This window comes from Eublepharis macularius, chromosome 2, assembly GCF_028583425.1.
Source record: "Eublepharis macularius isolate TG4126 chromosome 2, MPM_Emac_v1.0, whole genome shotgun sequence".
Classification (NCBI taxonomy): domain Eukaryota; kingdom Metazoa; phylum Chordata; class Lepidosauria; order Squamata; family Eublepharidae; genus Eublepharis; species Eublepharis macularius.
In genome coordinates, this window is record NC_072791.1 from 4,113,116 (window position 1) to 4,122,565 (window position 9,450).

Genomic DNA, 9,450 nt, shown 5'->3' on the forward strand with positions numbered 1-9,450 from the left:
TTTATATACCACCCTTCAGGCCAACTTAACAGCCACTCAGAGTGGTTTACAAAGTAAGTTTTTATTATCCCTACAACAAAACACCCTGTGAGGTGGGTGGGGCTGAGAGAGCTCTGAGAGAGCTGTGACTGACCCAAGGTCCCCCAGCTGGCTTCAAGCGGAGGAGTGGGGAATCAAACCCGGCTCTCCAGACTAGAGTCCTGCCGCTCTTAACCACTGCACCACTACACCATGCATACGTTGAAGAAGACTCTAATCCACAAAATATAATAGACAGCTTAGCTTTTACAGAACAAGGCTCTTAATTTTTTTTTTACTGTAAAACCTACTATGGCTACCCCTTTGGTATCTGGTGCTGGGATTCGTGCCTTGAGATGAAGCTCTTTGAACTTCTTGAATCTCATTGCCATTTCCTGGCCTTTGATTAGGGATGTGCCGAGAAATGTTATTTGGTTTTAGCTCATTTGTTCATTTAATACTAGGGATGCAATGAACTTCGTGGTAATCATGTTAGGCAGGTGAACATGCTGTGCTTGACAGCCGCAATCCCTCTTAATTACGCCTCGGATGTCCTTGCCTCCCCACTCTCCGGGTCAAACAGCTTTGCAGCTGGGATTGTGATTCCTTGTGGTGGTGGAGTTTCATTTCCTCGCCTTGCAGGGGCTTTTCCTTAATCTGTGCAGCGGTTAGTGAAATCGATTCTCCACAAGGGCCAGGGGTGGTTGGGTCAGGTGACAAAATGCCAAAATCTCTCACAAGGTTGTGCAAAAATGCACACGCACAAAATACCTCAATAACATGGACTTAAACAGAGAGTTTGGATGCATTGAACAGGCTTAAGGTACATGCAAACCGATCAACAAAACCAGCTCCCTGCTCCTGACTAGAGATGGGCACAAACAGGAAAAAAAAATGAACGTTATGTTCATTGGTCATTGCCATCCACAAACAGGGACTCATGAACAACCATGAACATGGCCCTGAACATGTTCATGGTTGGCTGTTCGTGGTGGTCAGCAGGTTCTCCTCCAGCCATCATCCAAGTCAAGATCCCTACTGCACCACTCCCAGAAACCTGACCTGAGCAGGCAGCAGGAAAGGTACCAATAATAAATAATAGCTTGGTCCAGGGCCTGGCAGCAGCCCTGGAACTTGAAGGGGTAGATTCCCTATCCCACCACACACAAAGAAAATTCAAGCTCCAATGCACTCTCAAAATGCCAACAGCAACTGCCTCTCTCCCTCTCCACTGTCTGCAAACTAAGCCAGAGCTGGAAGCCCCCCTCCCCCCTGCTCTTTGCTCCCTTGTTGTAACAAATTTGGAGCTCCACACTTGAAAGGAAGACCTGCCTATCAAGCTAAATTGGGCTTAGATTGGGGTTTGCAGGGCAACAGCTGGAGCTGAGACAGAGTTCAGGCATTCCCTGCCTAAGTTGCCAAGGGAATTGATTGCAGGTGCCAGACTGTCTGGCTTGACGAACAGCAACGAAGGAGGCTTGCAACGACCACCTGTTCATTTAGAATGGGGCATCATGAACAGCTTGTTCATGAACAGCAGATTGGGCTGTTCGTGGCTTTTGGGGGGGGGGGTTCGTATTGCTCTTCATGCCCATCTCTACTCCTGACTGATGAACAGAAAGCAAAATCGGGGTGTGTTTCAGAAGCCTTGTTTATTTAATTTATTTATTTTATTATATTTATAACCCACTCTCTCAGCATCAGGCTCAGAGTGGAGCACAACATATCCTACTATTTAAAAAGCAAGCCATATTGGCGATAACCCAGTTTGTATCTCTGTGCAGGCACATTCTGGCCTGCATGAGGATAAAGAATCATCGCCAATACAGCTTGCTTAGAAGAAGGCAGGGAGGCCGCCCCACTCCGTCCTTCTCCATCACTGCAGTAGCCTCCTTGGTGCCTCCAGAGGGACACACCACCAGGGAGGCACCAGGGAGGCCAGTGCACCAGCCTCAGCAGTCCCCAAACAAGCCAGGGCATTATGACAGGCTCTGGAGTGCTCCTGTGCTCTGCATTGGCCCGATTTTGGCCCGAAATGGTCCTGGTTCAGCCTCAAGCAGGAGCGCTTTTGGAGTGACACCATGAGCCTTGGAGTGCTCCTGTGCCCCACAGTGGGCCATTTTCTAGAGCCCATTTTAAAAACGGGCTTGGTTCTATTATTCATAATAATAGAATAAAACATGGTAGCATAAAACAAAATAAAAATACCCATAATACAGATTTCTTACAAACAGCAGCGTACGTAATTGCACAACCCGTTGAAACAAAACCATGCAGCCAGGTGGTCAGCTGCAGATGGACAGCAATGGCAGGAGGTCAGTTAAGTGACCTGTCTGCCTCAGCTATCATTTGCCTGGTGGATAGAGTTGCCAGCTCCAAGTTGGGAAATTCCTGGAGATCTAGGGGGTGCAACCTGGAGAAACCTGGAGAAAGTGGGGTTTGGGGAGGGAAAAAACCTTGGCATAGCATAATTCTATAGAGTCCATCCCCCCAAAGTAGCCATTTTCTCCCGGTGAACTGATTTCTGTGGCCTGGACACCAGTTGTAATTCTGGGAGATCTCCAGCCACTACCTGGAGGCTGTCAACCCTACTGGTGGAACATCTCTGTCTTGCAGGCCCCGCTGAAAGATAACAAATCCTGCCGGGCCTGGGTCTCCATAGACTGAGAGTCCCACCAGCTTGGATCCAGGACTGAGAAGGTCCTGGCCCTGGTGGAGGCAAGGTGGACCTCTTTGGGGCCGGGACCACTAGTAGATGTTTAAAACCCAATTTAAAACTGGGTTTGGATTTTTTAACATGGTTCTGGCACAACGTGTAGAATAGTTACGGAATTCAGGAAGTCTTTATCTTGGTTTCTATGGGAAACACATTCCCAATTGTCTCCCCCCCCCACCCTGCTAAGAGGATAATGTTCTTGACAATTGCAGCCCTCACGCAAGGAATGTAAAAATAGGCTCCTTTGTTTCTTTTTTTTATATTGTTATTGAGACCCTTTTAATTTTATCCATTTTCCCAATCCGTTTATGGGTTTTTTTAAAAAACAGCATTTTACCTCATTTATACACAATTAATTAATTCAAAAATGGATTTCAATCTTAACAATAACGGTTCTATTGAATTTCATTACAATGGTTGAGAGAATATATGACAGCAGTTTCATCTAAGAAAGGGCAGCCCATGTCAGAATCTAGGATTTTTTTAAGCACAAGAGCTTTTCATGGTAATGCCCGCCATCTTCCCTCCCAGATTTCAGACTGCAAGCAGTAAAAAGCTGCATAAAAACCCTCCTTCTGCCTCAAAGAGAAGAGAGGGGGGCACATGAAGGCCGGGATCCTTTTGGTGGTGGTGGAAAGTTGTGTCAAGTCATAGTTGACTCGTGGCAACTCATTTTCAAGGCAAGAGACTGAGAAAGGTGGTTTGCCATTGGGTGCCATGCCACTGCAACCCTGGTCTTCATTGTAGGTCTCCCATCCAATTATTAACCAAGGCTGACCCTACTTAGCTTCTGAGATCTGACAAGACCAAGCTTGCCTCAGCTATTTAGATCAGGGACTTTTAATGTGTCATATTTCAGCACAACCAAGATGATCAAGGGGTTGGCTCATGAGGAAAAGCTCAGGAAGAGTCTGTGGCTGAAAGACACTGCAGTCTTGGCCATCCGGAAAAATCAGCAGTGGCTGAACATAGCCTAACTCAAACAGGACACAGTATCCTATTCCAGGACACTAAAATACTTGACAACACTTCCAACTACTTCGTCAGATTGCACAGGGAAGCCATTGAAATTCATAAGCATAAGCACAATTTCAACAGGAAAGAAGAGATCTTAAGAATGAATAGAGCATGGTTTCCAGTCCTGAAAAACACCAGGCTAATAAAATACTCTATACCCGACAATAGCCCTGCAGAGAAGATTAGCATATCAAGCACCAATCCATATGCAAAAGAACCTTCTCAGGATACAGTGAAGCCTCCCTCCATTAGCATTCCACATCCTGGGAAACTCTTACAGGATGACTCAGCCCAACCCTACCTTCCTGAGAAGATATAAATTACCTGCCAACTTCTTTTCCACACTGTGACACTGAGAGATCTCTGTCTTTTGGTGCTACACCTCTGAAGATGCCAGTCACAGCTGCTGGCGAAACATCAGGAACTACAGTGCCAAGACCACGGCTATACCATGTGGTTGTTTAGTTTACAAAAAAGACTTGGGGAGGCACAATAGAGACTGATAAAATTGTGCAGGGGGTGGGCAAAAGCAGACAGAGATTTTCTCCATGTCCACCAATGCCAGAGTTTGGGGGTATCTGAAGAAATGGTTAGGAAAAAAGGCTCAGGACAGAAAAAAGGAAATACTTCTTTACTCAGCAAGTAAGTAAACTGTGGGATTCAATGCCGGTGAAGGTAGTCATGGCCACCAATATAGATCCAGTTTGGTGTAGCGCTTAAGAGTGGCAGGACTCTAATCTGGAGAGCCAGGTTTGATTCCCCACTCCTCGACTTGAAGCCAGCTGGGTGACCTTGGGTCAGTCACAGCTTCTAGGAGCTCTCTCAGCCCCACTCACCTCACAGGGTGATTGTCATGAGGATAATAACAACAAACTTTGTAAACCATTGAGAGAGCCAGTTTGGTGTAGTAGTTAAGAGCGGCAGGACTCTAATCTGGAGAGCCAGGTTTGATTCCCCACTCCTCCGCCTGAAGCCAACTAGGTGACCTTGGATCAGTCACAGCTCTCTCAGCCCCATCCACCTCACAGGGTGATTGTCATGAGAATAATAACACACTTTGTAAACCATTCTGAGTGGGCATTAAGTTGTCCTGAAGGGCAGTATATAAATTGAATCTCGTTATTATTATTAGATGTCTTTAAAAGGGGGTTAGACAGATTGCAATGCAAGGAACCTTATGTGGGACCATTGCTCAGGGGGAAGAATCCTTGCCTTGACTGGAGCAGGCCCCTAGTTAAAAGGCTTAGTCAGTAGGTGATGTGGAAGACCTCTGCTGGAGACCCTGGAAAGGCACCGCCTGTTTGAGAAGACAAGGCTGCCTTGAGAGACCAATGGTCTATGGAAGGAAGCCTCATGTGAGGAGCGAAGAAGGGACTCAAGAGGGGACTATAATTTTAGTGGTGAAGCAGTGTGGTATAGTGGTTAGAGGGCTAAGACCATTTTTCTGGGAGTAAGGTTCCTTGACTTAAATGCGGCTTTCTTTAAAGTAGACTTGCCCAGGGCCAAGCTACACATGACGAATGACACCTGAACAGCAAGTGTATTTCTCCCTGTTCACTTGCCCTCCACTCAATCCACTTGCCGTTCAAGTGTCATTCGTCATGTGTAGCTTGGCCCTCAGTGTTGCTCCTTTGGACTAGGGTCTCGGACCTCCAGGTTCAAATTCTTGCCACTCAGCCTTCTCAACTGATAGGATACAGTGGAGAAAGGGAGACCCCTTGACATGACCTTGGGATTTCTGGAGGAAGGGGAGATAAAAAAGAGAAACTACACCTTCCCAAAGACTGACATAAAGGCCGTTCCGTTTCACGAGATTGGATGAGCAAGAGTCTTGCGACAGAGGCAAGCTACACGATATGTTCCATGTGGGAATGAACACGTATTTTTATCTGCATGTTCCTTCGGTTCACGCAGTTACAAAACAGCACAGCTCTCAATTGCATGCTTGGAGGGACAGGAGTTGTTTTGTTTTTCCTCCGAGTCCACAATTGCTATCCCATAGTGCACTCACGGTGTGCTGCTGTCTCTTATGGTTTGGTGAATGAGCATATGCAGAAGTGTCTGTGTGAGCAAGTGTGACTGCTGAACATGCAGAGGGGATGGGAAACAGCTGACCCGTGTAAGTGACGCTACACGTGACTCAGGGCCAAGTTACAAGTGACGAATGACACTTGAACAGCAAGTGTATTCTTCCCTGTTAACTTGCCCTCCACTCAATCCACTTGCTGTTCAAGTGTCATTCGTCACTTGTAGCTTGGCCCAAAGACACTCGCATGAACTCAAGCTCTCCCATATCATGTACAGAGGATCTAATATGCTGGAAGAATTTTTTTTTAATCTTTAAGGTTCTACAAGACTCCTGAGTCTTGAACTTTCATGGACTACAAACTTTGCATGTTTTTCTTTGCTTAATTCAGGTTGCAGAACCCAGTTCTTAAAGGGACAGCATTTAGGTGAGCCTAGCATTAATGCTGATGAACCTCCAGTTACTGAATTCTACACACCTTTCCGGATGCCAAGTTGCCCACAAAGCCTACCCTTTGCTCTGTGACTGGGGGGCTTGTTTTCGATGGACAAAAAGGAATGTCATTTCCCCTCCCGCCTTGTGCAGTCTTGAAACAAAAAAGCAATTGAAAAAGGAGACGGGAAGAACAACCTCCAGCTTCCGTTTTGTTCTGTGTGTGCCAGGAATCTCGATTTGCTTGAATCTGCATGCTCAGCCCACCAAATTAGCATATAAAACTGTTCAAAATGAAAGAAATAATCACCACCGTGACCCCGCTCTTTTTAGCCTGCGAGGCTGGGGGCCAACTTCTTTTGTGCTGTTTGCTGTTCTCTGGCGCACATCAATAATACATATTCAGAAGGGAAAGAAAAGCTATTAACAAAACGCCCAAGTAAGATCATATCCCCCCCCCCCGAACGCACACAGACACGATGGCTAATTTATTCCTCCTAGTTTCCTTTGGCACAAAGGGGGGGGGGAAGCAAAGCAAGGGGCGGAAAGCTTGAAATAGTTCCAGTGTTTAGTTAATTACCTCAAGCGTACCACAAACAGAAGCTAGGCAAATATTTGTGTGACACTAATTTGATATATCTAATTAAATACTATTTATTAAATTACTGTTGTTGGCTCTCGCGGCACAGCAAACGATCAGTGACAAGAATGGGAGGGAATGTTTGTCTCCAGGTTTGTTTCCTTTCATTTTTAAAAACGTGTTAAACACTTTGTGATGTTGCGTTACCCGTGCTGAGAAAGGTTGTTGACAAGATTCTTAGGGCACAAGAGAGTGGGAAGTTCTACAGTGGAAGCCTAACGCCAGTGGGGGGCGGCTGCTCCAGATGGGTGCTCAGGCCCACCCAGGCCCACCCAGCTATGATTCAGTGGCCTAGGGATCCCATTCCCCCAGTGGGGGATCCCCCGCTTTCACCCTCCACCACCGTCACCACTCACCTGGCCAGTGGGGGGAAAGGTGCAGGAACAGGCCTTCCAGACGCACTCCCGGGGGCAGCGCAACCATGTGATTTCCAGGAGTGACATCATTGCACCACCCCAAGAGCATGTGCGTGTTTTGCAGCGGGCCAATTTGGATACCAAACGGGCCAAATTGGGCCCGTTTGAGGCCCAAATTGGTCCATTGCAAACTGTGCACGTGCTCCTGCACCCACGCGATGACATCACTCAGAAGTGACGTCACCAGAAGTTAAGCATTCTGGGGCCACAAGAAAGGTAAGTGACTGGTCCCCAGCCGCCCACCAGGACTGTAAGGACTGTAAGGGGACCTGGCAGCCCTATAGTGGCCCAACATCCGCTATGCAGGACGAACCATAATCTTTAGCACAGACAGGGATCCCATTTCCCCACTTTCATCCTCCGACCCCCGCCACCACTTACCTGGCCGGCAGGGGGGAAAGGTGCAGGAATGGGAATGACATCATTGCGCCACCCCAAGAGCGCTCCTGAGCTTCTCTCGCATGCTTTTTTTTTTTTAACAAGAATGCTTTTAATGATCATTGGCACAATGGACAGTAACAGGAATCAAGACAGAGGCAAGAGCAAAAGGCAGAAAACAACTTAATATTCTTCTCCCTCGTCCTCCCCATCAACACTGTCTGCCCCAACCTCCTCATAACCCTTCTCTAGGGCAGCCATGTCTTCCTGAGCCTCCAAGAATTCTCCTTCCTCCATCCCCTCCCCTATGTACCAGTGGACAAAGGCATGCATGGCATACATTAGGTCAAACGTGTGGTCCGGGCGAGCCCAGGCCTCAGCAATGGCCGTGGTGTTACTCCGCATGCACACAGCACCCTGCACTTTGGCCAGTTAGCCCCCAGGGACCATAGTGGGGGCTGGTAGTTTATGCCAACCTTGAAACCCATGGGGCACCAGTCCACAAACTGGATGCTACCTTTGGTCTTGAAGGTGGCGATAGCAGCATTGACATCTTTGGGAACAATGTCACCTCGGTACAACTGGCAGCAAGCCATGTATTTACCATAGCGAGGGTCTCATTTCACCATCTAGTTGGCCGGCTCCAGGCAAGCGTTGGTGATCGCTGCTTCAGTCAGCTGTTCATGGTAAGCTTTCTCAGCAGAGATGACTGAGGCAGAGGAGGCCAGAGGGAATCGGGCCTGTTTGCGACCGAAATCGGCCCACTGTGAAACACACGCATGCCCCTGCACTGCCAGGATGACGTCACTTCCGGAAGAGGGCCATAGGAACAAATGAAAAGTAAGTGCAAGGCCCCCCTCTCCTGCCGGGAACATAGCCTAACCACGGATGAAGGATAGACAGCCAGAAATCTTGGGCCTGCACCTGTCCTGGGCCGTCCAATCTCAGATTTTATCTAAAACTTCAGGCTTTGGCCTCTTTTTCAAGGTCTCAATTGGAAGGAACAGCTTCCCATTGAGGGATAGGAGTCAAGGCATTCATGTTATTGTCATACGTGCCTCCTGCATATCTGCTATGAATGTATATTGGCTCTGCCTCTGGTCTCTGAGAGTATGCGAAGTTCTTTATTGCTGCAATGCCCGCAGGTTATCTCACAAATGTTTACTTTCTCTTTCTCGTTCCGTTGAGCCAGTGTCCTTGACTGCCAGCTGAAACTGGCTCAAAAGGTATCCTTCTTGAGAACCAAAGTTCATCTTTCTCACTGTCTACTCTAAAACAATGTCTCACTTCAACCCTCCCTACCCTGTTAACGGTCCTCTTTCCCAAAGGTGGGAATATTCCCTATAACTAACACTGCTAGTCCCACCTACGTCACTTCTGCCAATTCCACTGTCTGAGCACCTTGTACTGAATGGATCTCTAATAAAGTTACTTCAGCTGGAACCCCTGTGTGTTAACTGTGGAGAACTTGGGGATCTAATTGACAGGGACTGGCAGTTATTTTCTGTTTGGCTGTTGCTGTCATCATGCCACGTTCACCAGGCTCTCTCCTGAGGTTCCAAGACAGTGATGTTCTGCCCCTCGACACTCTGGGACACTACTCCCTGTAGTCCCTTTACCTATGCGACCCGTGTAAGTGGTTATTAATGTGTTGGACAAGAACCAGTGAAAGCCTGGTACAAATCCTCACTCTGTCATGAAGCTTGCTGAGTGACCTTGGGCCAGTCACTCCCTCAGAGTAGCCTACCTCTCAGGGTTGTTGTGAGGACAAAAGAGAGGAGGGGGAAGCCAGAACTTCTTGGAGGAA

At 47.6% G+C, this 9,450-nt stretch overlaps 1 pseudogene; it reads right to left on the reverse strand.

The window, feature by feature from the left end:
• Positions 1-7,826: 7,826 nt before the first annotated feature.
• LOC129324418 (tubulin alpha chain-like) lies at positions 7,827-8,518 on the reverse strand (annotated as a pseudogene).
• Between the last annotated feature and the right edge of the window lie 932 nt (positions 8,519-9,450).